This window comes from Myiozetetes cayanensis, unplaced genomic scaffold (genome assembly GCF_022539395.1).
Source record: "Myiozetetes cayanensis isolate MyiCay16 unplaced genomic scaffold, myiCay2020 scf9, whole genome shotgun sequence".
Lineage (NCBI taxonomy): Eukaryota > Metazoa > Chordata > Aves > Passeriformes > Tyrannidae > Myiozetetes > Myiozetetes cayanensis.
In genome coordinates this window covers 7966703-7993747 of record NW_026088185.1, presented here as the reverse complement: position 1 = coordinate 7993747, position 27045 = coordinate 7966703, and the positions used below count along the sequence as shown (strand labels likewise).

Sequence of the window (27045 nt, the reverse complement as noted above, 5' to 3'; positions counted from 1 at the left end):
TTGTCTTCAGGATACCAAACAACAGACTGGAGAAAAATGTTTCTCTATTTGCTTGTGTGCTAGCAGTGACTAAAGACGGCAATGTCCTAATATCAGTGCCACAGATCCCTGCTCAGATATTCAGATCCCTACACGTGAGAGACTCCCAACAGCATCAGCAGGAGCTGAAATGTGCTGGATTGACAGTTCTGGATGCTGAAGGTCTTTTTGTCATGTAATATACATTTTAATAGACTAGACAAGACACCATCCAATATAATCACAGTCTTGGTAATGAGAGGGAAGATCTGCTGAGAGGACATGGAATTAGTTTCACCCACCACTGAGATCAGGCATGTGCAAGAGGGGAGGATTCTAGCGGGAAGGCTTCATGTCATCCTGTCTGTGGACTGAATGTGCCTGTTTGAAATCAGCCAAAGTTTTTTCTTTTATTTACTTTAATTTTCAAAAGAAGAATTCAGTGATGCTTCAAATACCTCTCTGCAGAGGAGTCAGACAGCCTGCTTTTACAAAGCAACTACATGCTTTATAATAAGAGATTAATAAGAAATACCAGAACACAGTAATTTGTTTTATTCAATTTTACATTACTTATGACTTTCTGTGAACATTTGCATCGGGAATATGTTTGCAGGGACGTTTCTGTTAGGACCTTAACATAACATAAAAACTCAAATAAACACACATCTGAAGAAGCCCTGGCATCCAAAGGCTGCCATAAACATCCTAAAATACCTTTGTGAGAAACCAACACTAAGGAACATGCTCTTGTAGCAGGTAAGGGTTGCAGCCTCTAAATAGGGAAAGGCAATTTCCTAACTGCTAATTCCTGGGCTTGTTCCCCAAACAACCTAATAATGTCTGTCAGTGAGCAGGGCTAGTGAGGTGGGCCAGGTTGGACTACAGCTCTGCTACAGTAGGAGCTGCCATGATTCATGATATAGGACCACACCAATGAGAAGATTCTCCTGTTAGCTCATAAGCAAAAGCTCATTTCAGTGAATCTTCTGTGAAAGACAATTGGCAAAATACCAACAGTTCTTGGATATGGGTTTTAATTTACCCAAATAAACCATGCATTTTTCACTTAGGTCTAGAATACACATTTAGGTTTTCATTTAAGCTTATTCCTATTCTGGAAATTTAAGCCATTTAAATGCTTGATGTAAAAAGGAAAGCAGGTTGCGAGATAACAAAAGTTGAAAGGGGGGAACCCTAAGGAAGGGCATATGAGAGTAAGGGGAAGGAAAAGAAAACAGCTAAATTAAGAGGGAATATTTCTCCTTTCCACCATAAAATGAGCAATTAAGGTTTTACCGCAAAGTTCCCTTTTACAGCTGAGTTATCCATCCAACCTCCACCTGCCTCGTTAGCTTTGTGTCACGGTTGAGACTATAAATTAGCCTCAGGTGGGCTGGGCAGGCCCTAATAGCAGGCAGCTCTCAGTGAGTAGAAGGCAGGGTTGGTTTCTTGTCTGTGAAAGAAAATGGCATCGAAAAAGGGCAAGAAGAGAGAGCTCCTTCTTTGTCACCTGAAAACCGGTAAGAAACTTTGTTCTTTATGGAATTATATGGTTAAAACAAGTTATACTGATATGTCCAGTTTAGTATGGAGCGTGTGTCTTCCTTCTTGGAATTAGCTGAGGTCCTCCTTCTCTTGCTCACCCTTGTTTGTTTGGAGTGTTACACGATTAGCCAAAGGGAAGAGAAACAAGTGGGTATCTGTGTGCTGTCTATATGGTATGTTTTTGGAGAAGATGGTGCTTCTAGTGTAAAGAGTGAGCTCTGAAGGTGCAGGAATTACTCTGAGCCTTGTCAGAGGGGTATTTTTAGGTCTGCTCCTAAAGGTCCTCTCTGATGTGATCTTCTGAGCATAGTGTGTGTTGTGGTCTCAGGTACAAGGGTGGTGTTCAGTCATTTGTGTGGTGACTGTCTTGGTTGTGTTAGTCAGTGGGATTCCTTGAGCTGCAGGTGAGAATGTCTCATTTTCTGTGTGCTAGAAAAATAAATGTCTTTCTATACTCTTAGTTTACGATGTTTGCAGGCTGTTGGCTCATCTTATTTCCTTGGGTGGTCTGTGGTCCAAAAAAAAGAAAAAAAAAATTAGTTTTGGGAAAAGAATTTTGTTCCCAACAGACTTATGCCCTGCACTCCACCCCACCATTGCCATACCTGAGGTAAACTTAATCTGTAGGTGTTGAGTAGGCTACAGATCAGCTTTATGGTCAGCCTGGGAATGAGGTGTTAATAAAGAGGCTATCAAAACCACTGAAGGCACTGTATTTTCAAGAATCGTGTTTCTTGTGCTGCAGAGCACAGGCATCAGTTGCTGGGAGTGAGGTGTTTTTCAATCGGCCCCTAGGAAGTTATCTGCTCCTCCTGTTGGCTAGAAGCTTTAGTGGTGGGCTGGGGCTCACTTTGCTCTTCTGGGGTTGTCATGGGAAAACCAAGGCTGAATACCCACAGAACAATTCCCTTTCATGCTCCACTGGGGTTACTGAGAACTGCAGGCTGCTGGCAGTAAAAATATCGAGGTATCCTCATTAGAATATGAACCCAATACTTCTGTAGGTATCAAGTCTAAGGTACCCCACTAGTTTTTTTTTGTTTACTTTGGCAAAACCTAGTTTCTCTTTTATAACTATAAGCTACTGTAAAGCTTAGGGCTTTTGTCCATTTTTATAGGTTTACTCCGTATTTCTCCTTGCTTAATCATACAAGTAGATTTTTTTTTTTGAATTCTTCCTCTTGTTATGTTGCGACCAACAGACTCCTTTAATCTGTAGCTCTTCTTCCATATAGGTTGTGTCTGTCGCACCATACACATACGGTTTCTCTAAACCTTTTCCAATATTTTTCTTAGTCACCTCTCTGATAGCCTTAAATTACTGCCCCCTGTTTTAGGGCACTGTCATTAGTTCTTTCTTGGATGAGTTAAACTGTAGACTTGGAAACAGAATTGTTTGAATGTGGTTTCAAAATCTCTCTATCTGTGTGATGGAAAAAGGAAACTTCAGTTCTTCAGAGACTTTTTTCTTTTTTTCTAAAGTACTGATGGAAAAACTCTGTTATACTCTGCTTCTGCTGAAACTAGTTGCAGTGTGAGTAACTAAAGAATCTCCTTTAGCTACCTATTTTAATAGCAAATATTTGACCTTTCTTTTTCCTGTGGGTTTTGTGCAGTTTCTGCACATCTGCGTTCTGGTTCTTTATGATCTTGTGGTGTTTCTTGTGTTGCTTTTTTTATTTTCTTATTTTATTTCCATATATAAAGTGTCTGAATTTGTTTTAGGCTGCACTGTAACAGAACTCTGTTATCTATACCAATAGAGCCCTGCAACAGTGCTTTCCTGCCGAACCATGTTTATCTTGCATACTGTATTTTTCAACAGCAAAATACTTATTTTGAGTAGAAAAAACAAACTCATTTTCTTAATTAACTTTTTTATTGAGGGTTTAATGCATGTTCATTATAGAAATTGCAGCTCTCCTCTGAAAATTGACTGTAAAAGAAAGTTCTTTGTGGGATTCTGTATTTACTGTGCCTTAGCGATCTTCAGATCAAATACACACAGTTTGGTTGTGAAAAGATGCTTTTGTTTCTCTACCTGGCAGCCTTGTGCATTCAACTGGGGCTCTGGCTCAAGCTGGGTTTTGTGCCTTCCCATGCATCAGCCACAGCAGGACTAATTACAGCTTCTGTTTACACCTGCCTCTTCAGTGCGGTTGTGCAGGTGTGACAAAATACAGCTTAGCAACCAGTTCTCCTTGTTAGATGAGGGAACTCAAACCTGCCTTGCCTGCTGTTGTGTTGGCTTTGTAAAACTAACGGGGCTTATCAAGGGGGAACGTATTTTTATTTTTTGTTGTGGTCATAAATATATTTACACTTTAGGAACACATCTGCTAGGCAGACAAATAAGTAGTTGACGCAGTTCACACAGTCACTTTCTGAAAAGCAGCTGTGCAGGGAAATAAACCCTTTTGAATGAGACAGCTGATTGTCTTCTTATCAACTTCTGTAGGTGCTTGCTTTTGGGAGACTGTAGCATGGAGTTGGTCCCTAATTCCCAAACTAAATTCTTTGCATTTTGGAATGCAGAGCTGTATCACAGACCAGGGTTGTTCTGTATTCAACTTCTGTTTGGTGAATACTGTGTGGATAGGCAGACCCAAGTTCCTGCAGTGGTGCAGGGAAGGGAAATACCTTACCAAAAAATACTGGTGGGCTCCAGTAGGAGATGTATGTCATTGAGGCAAACAAGTCTGAGGCACCTGTGAAGGATTTGCTCCTTGGAGGACAAACGGTCCTCTAGCATCTGTGAAGATTTTGGTGGGTGGTCTTTTGGACACAATTGCCTACTCTGTGGGTTAATGTTAATCCAAAGTGGAGATGGGTCAAAGTAAGTCTGTCACAGGGTACAAATTCAAACCTATGTTTACTAAAGTTTTGGTAGACCAAGTAAAGCTTCCATTTCTGAGCTAGCACTGGAACACCATTCTCTTGCAGCCACCGAGACCTTCAGTCATGCCTCTCCAGAGCTGCCACTTGCACCAGCAGACTTCTCTTTCTAAACCAGTGTGTTCAGAGGCTGGACCAGACCCTGTAATGCTCAAGTGCCTGGAGGATTTTTGTACCACTTTGAAATCTGCTATCTACAAAGTAAAGTGAACAGAAAAGAAATCCATTGGTCACTGTTCATCTTTTAAGAAATCTCAATTGTTACAAAAACAGTTGCATCTCCCCACTTCACTCCCTTGAAAATACTGCTGAATCAATTGGGAGGAGAGGGACAAGTGGATTTCTTGAATTCTTCCAAGATGAAATTTGCAAGATTTTTTTCTAATTACATTATAACTACACTTAAATAGAAGACAGAAGTACTGATCATTTTAACGACAGGTTCCTACATGGTTGTTTTAATTGAGGTTACAGTAGAGTCCCAATCTGTGGCCACAATGATTTTGTTTCAAACCCATGGCTTTTTTCCTCCCATACGCTTTTTGCCTTATTTTCTTCTTATAACGTTGTCACGTGTTCACCCTACCTGAGGTTGCAGCTTTATTAAACACCCTCATAGTCCTTCTTGTCAGAACATCTATGTATTATTATTTTCAGTGAAAAACCTGTGTGTATTTTTTATTTAAAGAGGTTGTATTTTTTTTTCTTTTGATTATGAAATTGTAAGTAGAAAGACCAGCATAAAAACACTGACAGGTAATTAATTACAAATGGGTTTCTTGGCACATAAGGAAAGGTTTTAATTTTGCTGGTATTATAAGGAAAATATGATTAAAATACATCAAGAAAAAAAAGCTTATATAGTTCATTTGAACTGTATTGGGTATGAACAGCAGTTTCACACTTCTGTGGAAGATGCTTACCTAGAATTTAAAATGTGTGTCCCTTAACACATGGCTCCTAATGATTTTCTATAACATCTTATGAAATAAACTGCTGTGTAGACTGGGGAGAATGGTTTTGCTACTCAGTTTTTTATCCCAACAGCAGTAATAGGTGGGCATCCACTGAAGTATTAAAGTGTCTCTGTATGGCCCATTTCTCTAGCTCTCTCAGTTGCCAGAAATGCTGGGGAGGGAAAAAAAGAGAAGAGAGAGAAAATAGAGGAACAGTTTTCCATATGGAGACCACCCTTGCGTCCAGCAGTCTGAACTGATGGTTCAGTGCCAGGGCTTTATGTTTAAGAACACAGATCCGTGTCTTTTAAGCAGGTGTCAAATTTAGAAGTCGCTGTGTGTATTTGCACTTCATACCCCTTTATGGGTAACGTCAAGTTCCTCAGGGCCCAGTGAATTTATTATCTTTACTTTTGTCTCTTTTTTGAAGCACAGGGAAGGAAAACTCTTTGCCTTTGTCCTCATCCTCCAAGTTTTCTTCTAGGGCCATGAGCCCTGCTTCTGTAGATGTGTTTGTAAGGGCAAGACCTCTATCATGACTTAATGCTGACAATGAGACAATATGATCAGAAGAAGCCTTTTGTGTGGTTGTTAACTGAGACTGTGTGTTCTGCTGTCCAGGGAGTAGATTAATTCCCAGGCAGTGGTCTTGTTTTCTTCCTTTTGTGGTGTGAAAATATTGTTTTTGTGGGTTAATTATCTGCATGTAGGAAGGAACAAAGGTCAGAAATCTGTACTGATATTCTGAATAAAAGGGAATTTTCTAAGTAATTGCTGAGAAAAGTCAGGAGTTAAGAAAACAAGCTGGACTTCAGGCTCATGCTCACCCTAGTCGCTCTTATTCTGCCTTCTGAGATACTGCTTGTGTAAAGGTCATTAAAAAAAAAAACAAACTAGTAGTGATAAACACAGTCTCCTTGATGTCAGGAGACATGAAAGTACCGTGAAGAACATTTTCTTTGCATTCCTGCTGCTGGAGCTGAAGTTGTTTGTTGTGACTAGGAGTGAGCCACAAAATGAATGAGCTACTGCCTTAAACATGGTAGAATTTAATGGAGATGTGTTCTTAATTTCTCGTACCATGTTTTTTACTTCCTTTCTTATACTTAAGGAGTTAATTTCTAACTTGCTAGTCCCACAGGGGTGCACTGTAGAAGAGGGGAGGGAGATGTCTGAAGAAGGACACAGGTTCGATGTCTCCGTGTTTACAATGGGGATTTTTCCATGCCCGTATCCTGTTCCAGTGTATTTGCTACTTAGAAGCAAATATGCAACATGTTATTTTGGTTTGCTTCTTACATTGTTGTGCACAGCCCTTCATGTCAGAGTATATGGGTTGGAGTCTTTAGAGAATTGACCTTTCCATTACCAATTAAGACCAGAAATTATAGTACTTTTGCTCTGGTTTAAGGTGGCACTTCTGAGAAGTGATTTTGCAAACACTGTCTTAAACAACTCAATCTTTTGATGAAAACTCTAAGACTGAAAGCACTATGTTAATTAGTAGAGCAGCAAATCAGTAAACGTGTCATTGTTGCCTTATCTACTGTCCACCTAAATGAGTTCAGTATTTTACATCTGCATTTCCCTTCTTTACCCCTCAGCCCACCAAGATAAAGAATTTAAGGTCTTCACTGCACTTGCAGCTGTGTGAAGGACAAATTAGAAACTGCTACTTTCTGTGAATACAACAGACTCACGTATTAGAGACTTTTTTTTTTTGAAAATAGCTTTCAGTGGTACACTCAGATAAAGTAATCTATTTTAGATCCATCTTTGCAAATAGGCCCTGCTGAAAAGGCTGACTGCTAAGACTTGTTTGGCTCTCTGAATGAATCTTGCTTTTGAAAAGTGTTTAAAGATTTAAGTTTAGCCCTAGACATCAATTTCCAAAAAGCTTTTGGACTTCAAACAATGAGCTTAACTAGTCTCTAGAATAACATGAAAGGTTGCACAATGTCTAGAATATCTATTGTAAAAGCCTCTAATATCTATAAGTGCCCAATTTATCTCTGGATTTAACACTAAAACTGATGGAATTTTTAAATGAGGAAAAAGTTCTTCTAAAATATAATCATAAGCTACTCTAAAACACTGTTCTGAACCGACTGGGACAGATTTAGTTTCTTACATACCTACTTGCAGTAAGATATGCTACTTGAGGGGATGATTTACTGTTTCTGTCAAAAGGAGCTGCAGTTCCTGTTGCAAAATTGTTAGAGTCTGAGTCTAAAGGGATTAGAAGATTTTAAGTTTAAGCTTTTTAGTGTGTCATTTGGTTAATTTATGGTACCTCTTTTAGTGGCTGTGGAAACGGTCTGCTTTCTAATATGGTACCACTGGTAGTTTTATAGAGAATTTTAATTGTCTCACAGTTAGCATTTTTAACTCTCTTCAAACCCCCTCCTTTGCTCATTCTTTTCCAGAAGTGAGGACTCCAGCTGTTTTACTCTGAAATATCTACTTAATCCTTACTACCATTCCTCATTGTAACACAAGTACATTTTAGATGCAGGGATGAAAACAAGCAGATTTGTCTGCAAATGTCCTCCTTAAATGTTTCCAGTACCATAATAATAAGGAGGCCATAGAGGACTTACCAAGAAGTGGCCGTGTCCCCACCAATGTGGCAATTGCCAGGTTTTCAGATAATTTTAATTTGCATTAATAGAAAACAGAAAGAAACAATTTTTTCCTTGTTTATTGCCACAGCTCTTCGGTCAAATTTGCTCTTCTGTGATGATTGTTCAATCTTAGATGCGATTTAAATGTTTCTCAGCTTCTGGATTTGTCTTCTGAATTAAAGTTATTTCATAACCTGGCACAAGACACCAGGGACTATCAAAATCCTAACCTGTCTTCCTTTCCCTGTAGTTTCTTAAAATACAGACCCTTTGGGTGCCCAGTGCTTCCCGTGGTGGGCTGTTCTGGGTTTGTGACGTGAGTGTGTGTAAAAGGGAGTGATATATTACAGCCTTTCACTGGCTTTCATTTAATTCTTTACATAGGTGTGCTTTCTATGATTCCGTTCTATGAGACTGGGGTTTTTTTAAGCCTTATTAAGATATGACCATTACATCTACATAGGATCACTGACAGAAAAAAAACGTACCTTTGAAAAATGAGTTAAACTTTTTCAAGGCAGTTTGAAATAGAAATTTTTTCACTACTTTTACTTCTGTCATAATCTGCTTTGGTAGACAAAATCTGGATCTGTCACCTTTTCAGCTCTAACATCCACATACAAACATGACTCTCCGTGACATCTCCGAATGGAATTTTTTCCAATAATTATTTGATGGTGTCCATCATGAATTCTGCCAGCTGTGTATCAGTCACTGTACAAAAAAGAGAGCCCTTCTGGAAAGGGTTGTGAGCTTTTATAACCCTCTTGCCCCTCACAGTACTTTGAGATATTGTTCATTGCTGGAGAGGTGGTACTTTGAGGAGCTAATTACTATTTTACATGCTTATCACATGCTTCTCAGGCCCAACATACCTAGTCCCTTTCTAGACTTACAAATCATGGTGTTTTGCATCAGTTTTCCTTGGGAAGTTACTGTTACAAGACCAAGCTGGCATCAAATTACCTATGTGTCTCCTTATCACAGAAGGTTATTGGTGAAATTAATTTCCTTCTCATAGTCTCCAATTAAAATGTAGTTTATCATGATGTACTTTATTGTGACTCACATGAAAAGACTTTAATGGATTATTTTTCAGCAGTGAAAATGCTATTTGTAAGGCTTTGGGTGATTTCATGTGGCACTGCTTATACATATGGGAGGAGGAAGGAAATTCTTGATCAGTTGATGGATTATTTCTAAATTGGCTTTGTTCTTAATGGTACAGTTGCTAATAATGATTTATAATGCTTGGCCATTTTCTCTTCCTTTAGGAACAGATTATAAAAATTGCTGTATTTGAATGTTCTTTTCCAAAAAAAGTTGGATTTGGTTTTTTTAGCACTTGGATTGTCTTTTTCTGTTCAACATATAGATACAGTTTTGTGCTATGAAGGATAACCTTGAAAGCTGCAGTGTCACTGGTTACTGTGAATATATTTGTGAAACCTGAGGAAAGCTCAGGGTAATTATTAGCTATCAGGGAATAATGCTCTGATACTAATAGCAATTTCATAAGTAATAAAGTTTCAAGGGATAATAGGGGCTGTCTTCTATTGGGATTTTTAATCGGCTAAAATAAAAAACAAGTATGCCCTTCATAAGCACTTAAATATGATTGAATCTATTCTTTCAAGAAAAATAATGAAATAACTTTGTATGTTTGAGAATATTCTCAAGAGTTACAGATATAAAATTATCTAAGTTTTAGTATTAGGAGAATTGCTGGGGTTTTGAAGAACATTTGATGCTAGTTTGATGGATGCACTTGATAATCCCAAATCAATTTCTGTCAGATTAAAATAATTTGACAGGTTTAGGTGTTGATGGGGTGGGCGGGACCATTTTGCTTCAGTTGTTCTGCCCAGCTATTCTAATTAATCTCCACTTAATTTAAAGAAATTACTTACTGTATCTGGTAATGAGTTAATTTGTAATTCAATTAGCAGCACCATTTGCAAGCCTTTAATGTGAACAGAAACACCTGCTGAACTGCTCAGCCTGTGTGATAACTGGGAGATGAGAAGAGGAATCTTCCTGCCCTGGCACACCGGGGCGGGTGAGACCAGGCCAGGTCACACCACTACCCACAAAGATGGACTGGCACCACCTGTCCCCGGTACAGCAAAATTTTACTCCTTACCAGTAGCTGTCAGGTGGTGTGGCTGGGATGGGCTCTTTCCTGCAGAGCTCCCTTATCTGGGTCATACTGTAAGTTGATGGAACTCTATGGTATAGGACACCTCATTCCTTGTGCAAGGGTTGTTTTGCCCCAGCTGTTGGCAAGGGAGTGCTCTCTCACTCTCCTGCAACACTAAAATATCGTGTTGCTTCTCCTCACCCCTCAGGTGCTGTGGAGATTTCCAGTAGCCATTTAGTATAGACTTGGGCTTTTGCTTGATTTTGTTTTCTCTAGTGCTCCTGAAAAGGGAAGTTTGGATTTTTAAAAATGTCCTGAGAGCCTTTTGTGGTTTTGGAAAAACTTAAATGATGAATAGATCTCTTCTGCTGTAATCTTGGCCAGAATGGAAGAAAAACTGTGTTGTATTAACTGCTCTCCCTAATACATAACTTATACAGTATGTGTTACTAATAATTTTTGTTACTTTTATCAGAAAGGAGAGGTTTTGTTTTGGAAAGTTTTTAATGAGTCATCATCATCATGGCAAGGCTTCACAAACGAAGATTTGAGAGGGGCTCTACCCAGGTATAATGACAAATAAATAACAGCTCCATTTTAAAACAACAAAACCCTCCAAACAAACAACCCTCTCCCAAACAACCTAATAAGACTAAAACCCCCCACCAAATAGTCTACATATCAGTCACTTTCTAAAACTGTTTTACACCTGGTTGCTCTAATTAATTGAGAAGTGGAAATATGTTCCTTAGCTTTGTGAACCTATAATGGAGTCAAAAAGGTGGCTGTAAAGCCATCTGCTCAAAATGCTTACACAGAGGACCTGGCCCTTGGTAAATATAAATTTTTTGGGTAGGTATGATAAGATGATCTAAAATATGAATAATGACATAATCAGAGTAGGAAAAAAGCAGGTCTTCAGAAAACTGGCACAACAGGAAGGGTGACAGAGGGTGTCATAACACTTAGCTCGCTGGGAAAGGAAAGGACAGTGGAGGGAAAAGAGATCAAGTGTCTGTATTTCCTACTAGACTGTGACTCAGGATGGGATTTAAGCCAAATGACCAGATTTAATGCTTCTAATCACTTTTTTATTCTAAGGTTCTTTTTTTTCCCCTTCATGACTAGCACCATTTAAGAAAAGACCTAACAGGCCAACGTTCATCTTAATTATGCTCTTTCAGGTTTGTGCACGCTCACAATGCCAAGCATTCAAGGCAATCCAAATTTTTCTGCCTTTGGCAAAGGGAATTAAATGCTTGCCCTTAACACTTATATCCTATGTGCTGTATGTCACAGCCCCATTGAAGTAAGAATTGCAATGTTAAAATTGAGGCTTTAGCTTCAGAATATTTTAGATGTTCAGAATCACAAACAAAGGAAGGTAGAGCTCAACCGGCAGTTGAAGGCTAGTAATATATGTATCAAATATAAGAAGTTGCTGATTCCTGCTCTAGTGGGTACACAACTGTAGTGAGTTGTAAACACACACACCTGTGGTATCTGCAGTCAGAATTGCACCAGTTGCCTCTTAGAAAATTATTTTCAATTGAGCATCAGTATGAAATGACAGCCAGCTGGCTGTTGTTATTTTTTGTTTGGTTTTGGAGTGTTGTAGGGACTTGGATGTTTTTGTTGTAAAGTGTTTCCCAGGAATTAAAGCTGCTGTTAGGCCAGTCAGTGGCCCTTGTTATTCCTTTGTCTGATTGATTGGAAGATCTTACTCTGTGATGTGCCTTGGGAGCTCTGTATTTGTTGCTTTTGCAAACAGCAAACATAAAAATCATAAAATTTTACCTCTAAAGTTTACACTGAATTAATTAAATACCTTGGGCAATGTAATTCAAATATCTCAGTATAGTGGGGTATTTTGGTTTGTTATTTGTTTTGGGTTTTTTACCACTGACTTTTATGACTTACTGTTATTTCCATATTCCTAAAATATAGGTTCCTGAACTGGAATGCAGTATTTAGAAATATATTTCCCTTAGTGTGCAACTCAAGGACGTTAGCGCTGCTATAACTTCTTGTCAGCTAAGAGCTCCTCTTGTACAATTTAACTCTGATCCTTAAACAGTCTCTAACTACTTTAATAATTAACCATTTAATATGTTTTTTTCCCATATGGCTGTATTAAACACATGTTCTTGGATTATTGCCAGTTTACCAGGTCAGTGAACCATCACCAGTTTGCCAACTCACTTTTTCATCTTACTGCCAAAATAATCTTTGTCCCCTCAGCAGTTTCATAAGTGTTTCTTGCTATACATGCTTTGTTACTGAACTACATCAAACCTGATCCCTTCAGGAGTCAAGTAACTCAAGTCTGGTTTGTTGATTTTGGCTGTATCTGGTAGTACCTGTACAAGTCTAAGTCTTTAAGTTCAGAAGGCAATTGTTTAGGCTGTTGTGTAGTTCATTAATGTGTCCATTATAAAGATCTTTAATTATGTTGTGAACATCCAAGCTGTGATAATACTGTGGTAAAATACTCACTTGTATCATTATTGTTGCCCTTACTGGTCAGGTCTTTGGCCTTCTGCACTTGAAAAGCAGAGGGAGATTTTTCTCCAACTCAAATGTACTTGCTATCAAATACTTTGATAATCCCATACTAACTTTGAAGTTATTTTGTCTTGTGTTTGTCAGACAATTGCTTCCACAGGATCGTGGGATAATTCAGGTTCAAAGGGACCTGTACTCCAAGCAGTGTTAGATGTGAGACAAGGCTGCAGAGTTATTAATGCTGCAGGGCATTAACCAGTCAGACCTTGAAAACTTTCAAGTGTGGAGACTGCACAGCCTGTCTGGGTCCCTGTTCCTCTGCCTTCATGGTGAAAAGACTTCTCCTATCCCTTTCACCTTCACACAGTTTTTATGAATATCCGAGTGTTTGAAGTTAAAGGAGTTTTTCATAGCCTTTATTCAGCTGGCCTAGCTTATTACTTTGTAATGTTAGTAAGTGATGGGACAACATATAGTTATTCAATCAATGCACAACACTATTGCAAACCTGAACAGGAAGGATTTCGTACAATTTTTCTGCTCTGACACAGAAAGGGGGTTTGTTGTGAAAACATTTTCCATTCAAAAGTGAAGAACTGTAATGTTTTTCAGACAAATGAAATGTTATAATGAAACGTTGTTTTGTTCTGTAACAAGACAGTGTTCTGTATCTTCAGAACAGACATCAGAATGGCTGCAAGTTGATACTGCTGAACACAGTTGTCACTATGCAGTGAGTAGATGCACCAAGCCTAGTTATCACAGAAAGCATGCTGGGTTAGACAACATCAGTTTGCGCTTCAGTTGGCAGAAAAGCTGTGCTGTCCCTGGGGAGTCTGATCCAAGGCAGGAGGAAAGCTTTTCCAGAGCTGAGCTCTTTTCTGGTAGAGGAAATGACATCTGCTTGCATTGTTTTATACCTGTTTTGAGAGTCTCTGCTGAATAGCCGTGTGTGTTGGCGTCCGAGGCTGCCAAACCAACGTACCTCACAAGCACTCCAATTTTACTGTAATCCCTCCCATGTGAGTTAAGGCATAGTCTCTGACTGAATTACTGGGAAGAAAGATGGAAATGGTGTTGTCCTAGCAGGAGCGCTTTAGGAACAGGCAGTCAGTGTGGGGGGTGATACCTGCACTGATCGTAACACACTGTTCTGAAGAGCAGTCCCTTTGTCTCCCTTTGCAGACTTAAGGGGGTGTTTTGGTTTATCAAATATCATTTATCCCTCAACTCTTTCTTTAGTTCTTCTCAATCTCCTCTTCCTTCTAGTGCTGAAAAAAAGCAGAAGTCCACACAGGAAAATACTTGGTGGGTCGTTTCCTAAGTAAAAATCCAACTATGTCACTAAATGAAGGGAGCTAAATTCCAAATAGCAGATAAGTGTTTATAACAATGGACTTTAAGCTATTCAAGCTTCAAATTGCAATTGCTATTTTATAGCAACCTTAAAATAGTGGTGTCCACATTTAAAATATCAGCCCCACTCTAGGGTAGACATGAGGTGTTTTAATGTTAGTGTTTCAGCGTGGACCTTTGTTAGGATATATGAAGTCATAGAGGATGGGTGAAATGGGCCTATAGATTTGCTAGCTTTAATACCTTAAAAATCTTGGTATAAAGCTCAAAGTCTTTGTTCTAAAGCATGTGATTCAATGCACTGTTGCTGCACCAGGTTGTGTGAAACGTGCATCCAACTTGTGTCTTATTTCAAACAGGCACTCAAAGATACTTAAGACACTTAAAAAGTTGAGAAGCAGAGGATGATATTTTTCCTAGTACATCTCCAATTTAAAGGCTTCCTGGGGCAGTATGAGTTTTTAAGTGTTCTGGAAAGTGTCAGGATGGTGTGGTGAGGTTTCTAGGCTTTTTTTGATCACTAGTTAGATAAATACAGTGTTAAAACTGAACTAGTGTTTGTCATCTCTTCTAACCTAATAATTTCTTTCAAAGTTTATCGGATAAATTACATTCTACCTGGGAAATTCAGACTGATAGTGAAACTGCAAAAGTCTCAAGAATGAGACAGCTAAGGTACATGCAACCTAAACTCAGTCCTTTGCCAATAATACACATTAATTATGATTTAACTATTTCAATGTTTTCTTAATTTGAATTAGCTGAAAAAAATGCAGCTTGTTTTTGGAAGACTCATCCAATTGTTCTTTTGTATTGTTTTCATCAGTATAGGACAGAGTTAAGGCTGTTTGGATGCCCTCAACTGTAATTATGCTATTGCAAGCAATTTATGCAGTGTTTACATGCATATAATACATTGTATATTAACTTCATTAACCCTAATGCGCATTGGATCATGTCCAACATTGATGTGTTGCTGAATTTGTAAAATGCTTTGGGATACTTCAGATAAAAGGCACTGTGATAAAGAGGGAGTTAGTAATTACTGTAAGCATGAGGAAGTGGTTATATTTGACTCTAGCCATTGACCCATAACTCTTGGAAAGAAATTGAAAACTAAATGATAGATACTGCAGAGTAGCATCCCATCAGAAAAGCTATGCAATTTCATAGTCTCTAATCTAACTACACAGTTCCAAAGGCAGAAGGTGAAACATTTTTGTCTGGTTACAGTTAAACAAAATGCCGAGTATTTCTTTTTCCAACTTGCTCTTTGTGTGCTGAGCTGTGGGCTCATCTGAAGTGTGTCGCAGACTCCAAAGCATCAGTATGGCCAGCTGCACTGTCTTAAAGACAATTCCATTCTGCAGTGTCCTCTTTCAGCTGTCGTGGCCATCCTTTCTTTGTACTGCCTTGGCACACTGATACACAACACACGTGAAGCACAGTCTTTGTAATCCTTCTAGTGATTTAGTATTGGCATTTATCTTCGTGAAATTACTCATCTAGGTGTTGGCAAGGCTGCAGATTGAAATGGTCAGATACCCAGCAAAACATGAATTTGCAGTGCTCCAGATCTCATGAAATCTGGGCATCATCCATTTGGCTGCCAGCAGTGAAACTTGATGAGCACGAGACAAGCAGAATGTATCTGAATTTTCAGTACAATGTGTCTCAGAAAAACCAAAGCAGGAGGAATGCAAGTGGTTCTGTTAAATGTGTACTGGCTACAACTGAGAGGAGACCTCATTGTGGTCTACAGCTTCCTCATGAGGGAAAGCACAGAAGCAGGCCCTGATCTCTTCTCTGTTGTGACCAGTGACAGGACCAGAATGGCCTGAAGTTGAAGTTGTGTCACTGGAAGTTTAGGCTGCATGTTAGGAAAAGGTCCTTCACCCAGAGGGTGACTGAGCACTGGAACAGACTCCCCAGGAAGTGGTCACAGCACCAAACCTGACAGAGTTCAGGAAGTGTTTGGACAACACTCTCAGGCACGTGGTGTGATTCTTGGGGTGTCCTGTGCAGGGCCAGGAGTTGCACTTTGATGATCCTTGTTGGTCACTTGCAACTCAGAATATTCTGCATTTCTCTGATGTTAAGTGTAAGGGAAGTAAGTGCATTCCCTCTGAGGTGAGGAAGTGAGAACTCGCCTGTCTAATTTGTACAGATAGCAACTATGAAGTAAATCTTACCAGTTTCTTGGTATTTATATTTGGTTTTTTAAGTAATCTTTTTTGCTTTTTAATTGAAGGTTGTTCAAACGCTATATCTTTGTATAGAAAATTCTATGGGAGATGATCCCAGTGCTAACTGTCAGTCACTGAATGTCATGATAGCACAGCCAAGAGCTTTCTGGACAGTAGAAAAAACATAGGAACACTTTGTCTTACATGGAAAAAAGAAGGGGGAAGAGGACATGTCTTCCAAAGACTTGAGGGAGACGATGCTTTTTCAAATGTCAAGTGAAGAATGCTACTCTAATCAACCTGTTTCTGCAAATTCTGAAAATAGGGTCCTGGCATGATGTTTTGTTCTCATCCCTTGAAAGGATCACACTTTCTGTGGCTTAGGAACAAGAATTCTTTAGCAGTGTATTCCTTGTCCCACTGAGGGGTGGTGGGTGCCCTTTGGATGGTAGTTCAGCTGTGGTGCTGTGCAGGGGCCTGAAGGCACCACAGACCAAAAGGGTTGAACTTCCTCTTCCTGGTATTTAATGACTTTGCCATTGTATTGGAAATATTATTTATTATATTTCCTATATTACATAGCAAACATTTGTCATTGTGAGTAATTAACATGTAATAACAAACGTCACAACAAATATATAGTTCAACCACAGAAATATAAACCGTCTCTTTCTTATGGTCCCAGTTTTTTGTGTGCAAAAGCTACTCCTCACTGCTGCAGAGATCACGGTGCAAGTCTCTAAAATGCAAATACCCTTAGTTAGAAGACGATGGATGTCAGAACCATCCCCATAATTTACAGGGCAGTTGTGTTTCTGGACAGAAAATGTCCTTGATGTATTTAAAAACAAAATAAGAAACTCCTCACAGCAAGGAGTTTGAATACTCCTTTCCCAATGAGAAAGAAGTTAAGTGTGCTGTGTGGCACTAAATATAATCTGCTTACAGAGAGGGCATACTTTTGCCAGTAAAGCAATTTATTTAGAAAAACAGACATATCAATCTAAGGTAATTACAAATTGCAACAGGAAAATTAAAGTACGTACCTCAGAGGCACTCTGTGGAAGGAATTTTCAAATAGAAACATACTGGGGAGAAAAATAGAATATGTATTGTTTCTGTCCACAGTGTAGATTAGTTGCTGTATTAATATGCGCTAATGTACATTTATGCACTCCTGCTAATCATATCCAGAGCATTTCTGAAGTAAATAGACTTGCTGTGTTCCAGCTAGTCCTGTTGTACAAAACATAGCACTAATCAAGCAAGTTATCTGTGCAATTAGGGAATAGAAATCACTAGGGACATCATGTATTATGATTTGTCTGCTCTGTTTTTAAGATCCTGAAATGCAAATAGGTAATAAATTGTGTTAGTGATAATTTTTTATTATTTTATCTTGAAATTAGTGTGAGACAGGCACTCAAATGGCACATATTGATAGAAATGGCTGGCTTCTTTCATCCCTTTCCCCCTCCCACTCCCACATGCATGATGTGTTTTTGAAGCACCTAACCCTCCTTCCTTGCCAGAAATACAAGAATGGGGCTACTGTTGGGTCCTGAGCTATCCTAGAGGCAGATGCTTTTCTCTGCTTGCAGCCCAGGGAAGGGAGGGACAGAGAGGAGAAATTGGAGGGAGTTAGGAAAGCAAGTGTGATGATCTGAGCAAAACGCTCTGAAATGCCCTCTCTGGCAGAGTATCTGAGTCTGGGAGAGGGAGAGTGTTCTCAGCCTGGATACCAGGAAGCAAAAATTTGCTCATTTTATTGGACAAATGGCCAGCAGGAAATCTGTGGCAGGAGCTTGAGCGTTGTCTTTCTCTCTGGAGCTCTAAAATTAGTGTAGAATAAAGTGTGCAACAGCAGAGGCCATCAGTGCAAACTGAGTAGCCACGTGTGCTGGATTGGGTGGCCCAGGAGAGTGACAGTGGCAAAACTAACTGAGTTTAAAGAAGTAGGAGATTCTTTGCACATGGGCAACAATCACCTCTTCCACATCTGTTTGCCTGAACCATTCATATTTTGGCTAGAGCACAGGCTTACATTCCCAAAATTACATATTGTGGTTTCTTCTGTGTTTCCATTTCTAACCTCAGAAAACTCTTGTTATAAAACCGCTTCTGCATCCTCCCTAAGGACATAAATTAGGAATTCTAGAACACATTCTGGAAATTGGTAACCAAAGATGGTCCAATCACGTAGGAACAGAGGAGATGCTCACATAGGTAATCCTTTTTTCAAGCAGAAATTACTTAACAGAGAAATTTAATCAAATATCCTTAGTCTTTCAAACAAGTCTGTGCAAAACTGTGATGAAAAGATGGCACACAGGAGGATAGAAGGTCCCTTGTCGAAGTCCTGGAAGTAGGTAATTGTACAAGCAGAGAAGGATCTGGCCTGCAATATTTGTGACCTCAGGTTTTCTTTATCATAGCATATAATTTGTTTTCCATAAAGTAATGAAAATTGTACCAAGAGATAGGTGACCACTAGTAGTTTTGAATCCAAATATTGATATGAGCATGCTGAGTGAATAAATAGTGAACTATTTCATCCCTCTGGAGAGAGGGGAAATTTCTTCTCTAAAGGTGAATAATTTCAAAGACTGAACACATCCCATTTGCTTTTACAAGTAGGAAAATAACCTAAATGTATTTGAATGCACTTTATTTTCCCCGAATTCTTTGCTTACGTTCAAGTGATATAAGCCAAGCATATGTGAGGTCTTTCTGGGGGGGGTAGAGGAGCAATGCCAGTGTGACACAGAGCTCTCAAATATCCAGTTCTAGGAGCTCTGAATAAAGAGCAGTTGTTAAGAGGGTACACAGGTGGATGTGGACAGCAGGAATTTATCCATAGCTCAGAAAGAAAATGCTCTTTTCACATGTGTATTGACCAGTGCATCCCAGGAGTACTTTCTGTCAGGTAATCTATAGATTGCAGACAGATGGTTGCAGGAAATAGAAGTTATCAGTCAAAATATGGTTCTCTTATAGCAAGGTAGAAGCAACTGGAGGTGACCAACTGCTAAAAAATTAGCTGACATGTTTGGTCATCTCCCTCCACTCTTTCCTCAGATGGCCCCGGATTCCTGAAAATATGTGGTGTTCAGATCTGGTTTCTTTGGTGTTTGAACAAAGTGGGATTTTTTTCCCAGCTTTGCAGTAGTAGATAAATCAATAATTGTGATCCTGAGGGGAAATGAGGTAACACTGCCAACCAGCTGTAGCTCTTGATGTGGGAAACATCTGTTGAGAAAGGGATGTGCAGGTAAAATATATTCAGGCTGCAGAGAAAGGGAAAAGTAAGTAAAGAAATAAACTTAGCAAAGAAGTTAGTCAAAACCAGAAAGGAATAAGAGCTGCAGATGTTGGGCAGACTGAACAAGCTGAAGAATGCTGTCTGTTCAGAGCTTCTCTGCCTCCATATTTCTTGTGTCTGCTGGTCTTTGGAATTCTATGGGAGGTCTGCATTTGTTTTCTTATAAGGTTATTTTCAAAATTAAAATTCTGTGATTTTTTTAAAGTGAAAAGAAGCAAAAATATTACTGCAGCTTTAAATATTGCAATGTTTTTGCTATTGGGATGCTATAGTTTATAATTGGTAACTTCACTGTTTAATGTTAGCTAAATGAAAAATTCAAATTGCAAATATTAATCTGAATTATATGTTTTTATTTTTTTAAAAGAGAAAAGATATTTCCACTTGCCACATAAACACTTTATAAGAAGAATATCTTTTGAACTGCTGTGGAACATGCTTAGTTTCCATGAGCAGTCTGTCTTTCAGCATCAGTAACAGAGCACTTAGAGCACTGATCAAGCAACTTGCTCATCAGAGACAAGATTAGCTTCAGTTGATCATATCTCTTGCAGCTTCTGTCTCCTCTCCACTCCTCTGAACAGAAAACAAAAAGAAGGTGTGTTTATACCTCCGAGAAAAATGGATTTCTGCTTCTCTGGAAATGTTACACTTTTGTTTATATAGGATCTGCTTGCAGATGGGGTAATCAACAGTGTCTTCATGTGTGCTGTTCTAGTCATCAGTGTCAGAAGGTCATATTCTCCTTTTCTCTTAATTAGAAACGGAGGGAGAGAGTTACTAAAAATTCTAAAAAAGCTACTTTTTGAAACACCTACCAACCAGTGCTTTATTATACAATCCAGTATGCCCCTACAAAACTCTAGTGCCAGAGAAAAAATGAGACGACAAGATCCTCTCAGTCCAGAAACACAGCTGAACTGCAGCTCTAGTGCTATACAGAGAACTTCAGCTCCCTGTAATATGTGCTGCTGTTGCAGTGATGACCATGTAGTCCCAACTGCATACCTTGGATATGTACCATAGCTCCCTTTGATGGAATAAACTTGGTAATTTTGGGTGAGGACATGGTGTCATCTGAGTGCTTGCTTGGATAGCTTCTGCTTTGTCAAGAGTATCCTGCAAAACCTGGCTGGGTTTTGGTGACACCAGTGTTTCAGCACTCTGTCAGAAGAATATTAGGTCACATCAGAGTCCTCTGGGTCCTATTTTTGTGAATAGAATAACTTCTCGCTGCCTTTAATCTTCTACCCAAATCCTCTTCCAAGCCAAGACCAAGATGTAAGGCTAATGAAGCATCGCTTTTCATGCTGCACCCTCACTGGTTTCTGTAGGTTGCAGTTTTAATGGGTGACAGAGAATAGAGGTCAGTGGAAGAATTCAGGGCCCAAGTTTGCACCAGGATCACTGTCAGTGTACTGCTAGTTGAACAAAATTACATTTTAAAAAAGGAGGGGAGGGAGCATTGTTGTGAGTGGCTTATAGCAGCCCATTTTCGCTGAAAAAAATGTCAAGTTCAGGCAAGGAAATCAGATGAAGAAAATGAAAGTTTACAGGTGCCATGGTTGAGGAAGTATTTCTTTCCATCTGAATCCAAAGAATGTGGAGCCCCATGTTCACAAGCATGAAATGCAGTTGTGGCTAATGCTCACATAAAATTTTGGATGCAGAAGGACAGCAAACTTTAGATTCCAAGACACTTTAAGAAGCTGGTTTTGTCCCTGTAGTTGCTGAAGTTGTCTGTCTTATTTCTTGGATCCTCCCAGTGCAGCATTTCTGAACAGAAACCACAGGATTTGCAAGGCAGTGCAAAATGACACTGGAGATACCAGTCCCAAACAAAGACAGGTGAATGTATGATAGATACCAAAAGGTCAAATTCTGCTCTGACATTTACAAAGATGTCTCTGTAGGTCTTGGTATTTTTTTCTATTATCCCTGTGCTTACGTTTTATATTCATGTTGTCTAGATTCTACAGTTCTCATTTCTGAGTACACCTCTGATTTTAACCATCTGTTTATACTCCTCTCCCCCATGCATGTCTATATGTTAAAATAATTACTATGTACCTTGCTATACCTTTTACCTTTATGTGAAATTATTTAAGGGTGGTAAATTGGAGCACCATGAAAGCATTAATATGTTTATAGAATATTAGGTAAAACCTGGTTTTCTTAGAAATCAAATCCAGTAAAATTCTTGTAGATAACTTGGAAAAACTTGAAAAAGGAAGCTGGTGGAACAACCCTGCTTTCCAGGCACAGCAGCCAGCCAAGCACTAACAGTCATAGCTGTGGAGACCAACATGCAAGGAGACTTGATGTGATGAGTTTAGGGTGCAATAGAAAGCACGAGAAGATGGAGAACCTGTAAGCCCAGGCTGTATGGGAGAAATTTATAAGTTCCTTGCAGGACTTATTTTAATTAAAGATGAACAACAGAGACAGAAGTATGTAGTCTCATAAGTCCCAAGGTATGGCCCTTTGTGGATATCATGGAGTTAAAAATTTTGTCTCATTTCCTAATGGTAGTTAGATAAAACCAAGATACTAACTGCAAAATAAGCAGAAGACCAAGCCTATCCTTAAATGAGAAGTTTTCTCTTTGTATTTGTGAAGGCATCAGTAACTTACACTTCTTACTACTGGCTAAAAATCATGGGATGTGACAGCTTTGAGAGTCTGCATGTTGGGTGTGCTGTCATTTTGACTGTAATTCAAAAGGTGATGTTTGAAGAACTTAAAGATGACAAAGTTAATGCCTAATTTGTTTGGAAATAGTAAAGTTCTTTGTGCCCCCTCAGTTCAATGTCCTTGTTCATGCTCTAAAATATGCTGTTTTAAAGTACTTGATAACATGAAATAATGTGCTGCTTCTCTTTCTCCCTGAATTTAAATCTCGGCCATGGGTTGTAAAAAGATTTTGCAAAATAGAGGGAATTTCAGACTTAAAACTTGGTGCTGTTAAAGGTGGTGGAGGGGCACTCACCTTGTCACAGCTTCCTAAGTGATGGGCAATTGCTTAACAGGGTCTTTTGTGCAGGCAGTATGTTGAAGGCGTTACTGTCACCTCGTATATCTTCCCTTAAGTTAAATTGGAAGGACACATCTGGCTATTAAAATCTAACATCTAAAAAAATGGTGTGAACTGCTAGTGAAGTTCCATGTGAAACAACTTCAGCTGAAGGTATTTCTCAGCTTTTTTTTTCTTCTATGGCAAGCCACAACCCCTTACCTTTAAATGCATTCATAGATGCTGCAAGACAAGACTATGCAACTGAAGTGGGAATAATCCTGTAGTAATTGCCCTGCTCATACCAAGAAACTCAATTTTTTTTCTTTTTCTTTTATTTCCTACCCTTTTGTGGTTTAGTGGTTTTAGGTTCTTTAGCAAAAGCTGGGTCACACAGTATTCATGGCTTTCTTAAAAAAACATTCTAGAGTTAACAGAACCATAGAAACATGAGGCATTCTTATTGTAGTAATATTACTAATCATAAAATAATGTGATTAAGTGCAAATTAAGTAGTAAAACAAAATAACTGAGTGAATAAAAAGATCATTAAGCTGAACAGAAGGTGATATTAGGAGCGTGAAACTACTGAGAAAGAAATGTTATATCAGAGTAACAAATAGGTTCTCTAATCTGAGATCTGTATCTCAGCTTGTACTCAAAAAGCAGTTCTTCACTTGTAAGGGACGCAGGTCTTTAAGTACTCAGAATGCTGTAGCAAGTTCCCCTTCTTGTCTGTGTGAGGCAAACAAGACTGGGAAAGATTACAAAGAAATAAAGGGATATTTGAAGTGTCAGTGATGACAAAGTATGATCCAATTCTGCTGCTGGTCTTTTTAAGTGGAGTGGTAAAACTGAATTTGTATGTAAAGTGACTTTCCCCTTTGGGTTCATCTCCCTTTTTAAAGTGTATATGGAGAATAACTTGTTCCACTGCTGCTGCCTCCTTCCACAGGTGAGTTTTGATCAGAACTCACCTATTGATGTCAGATAACATTTATTCTATTCCACTGGAAATGGCTACGTGATCTCTGCCAAAGAGCAAGTGCTTTTCTTATCCTCAGTCTGTAACCTTACTTTCAGAATTAGCCCCGGGCACTCACAAATCAGATCTCTGAACTGGTGCATCCCAACATGTTTTTTGTTTCACCTGTGAATTGTGAAAGTGCAAACCTTTGTGTGCGTAGAACAGTTTTGTAGTTTTTGTCTCTGACTGTGAGTTCTTTGTGCCATTCCCATGTTGCCTACCTTTTTTTGCTTTTGTGTACAATGCAACTTGCTTCACTTGTGATGTACTGGAGTTTGTGTGTGTTTCCTGCTGGATGAGAGGCTCAACATTTCTCTGATTTTAGTTTTCCATGAAAAGTTAATGACTTCAGGTCATTCTTAAATAAGACTTTATTTGTCTTGACACTGCATTTACTGTAAAAGAAAGAATAGAATATATAACACTTTTCACAATTTGAAACAACAAAATATAATATAGAAAAGGAAAAAATGCAAGTTTGCATAGGTATTTCATTGAAGACAACAATAGAGTAGTTATACAACTATCTGAATCAGATGAAACTTTCTGACTGATAACATATCAAACATGGAAGTTGTAGACCAACACTTTAGAGGAAAAGATGTATTTTAGATTTCAAGACACTAAAGAATATAATTGCTGAGGATTAGATTTGTAACCGAAAGGTGCTATAGTCTTGATGATAGGAAGCAAACCATTGACACAATTACAGAGCTCAAGTAGCTGTACATAACTGCAACCCAGATGCTACAGCACACTTCTAACCACTCAGCCAACATCCACATTGAAAATGAAAATAGCTTTCAGGAGAGGAATGAGGTTCATCCATTCTCTCTGAATAAATACAGTTGTCTTTGCTTGTCTGTCTCATTGTTCTCATCCTATGAACTTATACATATGAGGGCCAGATTTCTTTTCTGTGCAGAGAAGCAAGGCTTGTTCCTGGCTTCTCTAACTCAGAAGTGTCTGTAACAATTTCACCAACAATGAGGAGGTTTATTGAGTAGATACCCACTAGAGGTTGGGCATTTCAATTAGAGAACATCACTCCTTGCCAGAGCCTACCATAACAGATGTCTCATTTTTCTAATACAGTACTGAATTCTCCCTGACATCTGAATTTTCTTCCTGGAAATGCCCTTTTGCAGATATGGAGGCAAAATAAATTAATCTGCTGTGATTTACAGGGAGGAGAAAGGGTCTGAGCCTTTTTGTGTCTAAGTATATAGCATGGCAAATAACAAACCTCTTGATGTCTCTGTTATGGCTGTTGTTTGTTTTTTAAGTAGTAGAAAAGTATTCTGAAGACATATGGAAATGCAAAGCAGTCAGAGCAATGAGAACTATCTGATGGGATATGTGATGAAAAGCAGGTGTACTGTGTAGGAGGACAATGGAATAGCCTCCAGCACTTTATTTATGAGAATGTCCTTCATCTCTTTCCCTACAGCAGACATGTGGCAAAGCTGTCTTTTCAAAAAGTGGATCAAAGAATGCTACCAAGACATTGTTCTCATCTCCCATTTATCCTTCCATGTCCATCATACTACTCATTTATTTTAGACTCTGAGGAAAGTTGAAAATTAATTTTTCTGCCAACTTGATTTCAATACCATCTTCTTTTGCTTCAGATTAATTGGGGCACAGTGTGATGTTCTTAAATAAGATGTTCTATAGTGCAGTGAAAGCAATGGAAAGGCAAGGGGAGATATCCTTTAGTGACAGTACAGCTGGTATGAGTGCCATGGACTATCAAATGGGACTTCTGGTCTTCAGGTTCCCTTCAGTAAAGATCTATTGGTGATGGTCTGTTGGGGATTGTGATCAGCTGGATGAGTCAAAACCTGGAAAATCACCACCTGGGACTTTAATACTGTGATTTATGTTAAGTGAGATAAACCTACACGTAGGTTTGTTCTCCATCTTATGTTCCTTTTTCATGGACTTCTTGCCAAGCAGGCATAGCAACAGTTTTCCCTCTGGTTGAACTGCTGTGAGGTAACAACCAATCAAAGTGTTTGGCGGGCTCTAGCCCAAAGCCACTCCCCAGTTACCACCCTGTTCAACCCCTTCGTGATTATGTATAACCTGTTACCCTATTATTGTAAGAGGATTTGTATGCTCCTTCCTTCCTCCACCCAAGTTCTCGTCCCTTTCATCCCAAACCCTATTTAAACCCTCCATTTTCTTAATAAAGTTGGATCAGCCCTGCCTGTTGCTCGCCCTGCGCCTGCGTCATACCTCCTCCTTACGTAGTGAGATACGGTGTGCTTGCCGCGCAGCCTGTTGCACTCTCTATTTTAGATCACAAGAGAGCAACGAACCCCGAGCTGGTCAGCTCCCCTCCCTGACGACAAACTGCGACAATGGTCCTAAGACAAATAAGTTCAACAGATGTAGGCACAGAAACATAATGTCACTTTATAGTGAAATACTCTTCCCAGAGTCACTAGACTACAGTTTGCCAAGTATTATTTTAGGTGTCCTGTGCACCCTGGAGTTATTTTCTCATGTCATGAGTATGCTGAGATTCATCTGGCAACTGAGTTGAGACCTGGGTTGTCCTTTCCTGATCCCATTCAAATATAAATTTTCCCTGTCCAACCTCTTTTTTTTTTTTTTTAATAGAAGCATGTTAGAGAAGTATCAGCTTCAGAGAAACAACCACTAGTTGGACATTTTCCCTCTAAAAAATAGTCTCTTGTTTAAAAACACAATGAAACCAGCCTTGCTATTATTAGATTCTTTTGGCAAAACCTCAGCTGCCATGTCTCTATGAGGAACAATAGGAGAGTGCGGGGGGAGAATAGGGAAAGTAATGATGAGAGAATAACTAGAAATTGAAGTCCACAGAAATGTAGGAGTTTGGGCTCCTCCAACTCTGCTTTTGGATCCATCTCTGTTCTTGCTGAAATCAGTGGCATGGCTCCCACTTGCTGCAAGGGAATGAGAAGCAATGCTGAACCTACAGTGCTGTCTGCTTTCTGGGGATAGATTTTGGAGACGAAGAGAAATGGAAAATCATCAAACACGCTGTCAGCAATTGTATAATTGACTGTTTGACTGCTGCTGGCTGATAGCTGCAGACAAGAGCATCAGACCTCAACCTGTTGTGCTTCTGCACACCCCTTTGTAAAGATGTGGAACACTCTCCAAGACAAATGCACTAAAAGAAACAGAGTAGCTGGGATCAGCTGTAACCATGGATTTTATGAATGGTTTGTTGGAAAGAGCATTAAATGCTTACATGAGTCCAAATATGAGGTCTGCATTGTTCTTGTTCCAAGCCCACAGATGGATAATTCTCTGAGCAAGAGATTTTCATGACCAACGTTTCAAGCAGTCCTGTTTGCCTTGGACTAACTTTCTTTAAAAAGAGGGGGGGAAAGTATTCAATTTTGTATCTGGAATTTTTTTTATTTCTCTTGGATTGAGCATAAAGAGAGGAACCAAAA

The 27045-nt window shown here is 39.1% G+C and overlaps 1 long non-coding RNA gene across 1 annotated transcript in view; it reads right to left on the bottom strand.

The window, feature by feature from the left end:
* LOC126652904 (uncharacterized) overlaps positions 1-27045 on the bottom strand; it is a 51979-nt gene that overhangs the window by 8273 nt on the left and 16661 nt on the right. The gene's annotated exons all lie outside the window — the stretch shown is intronic.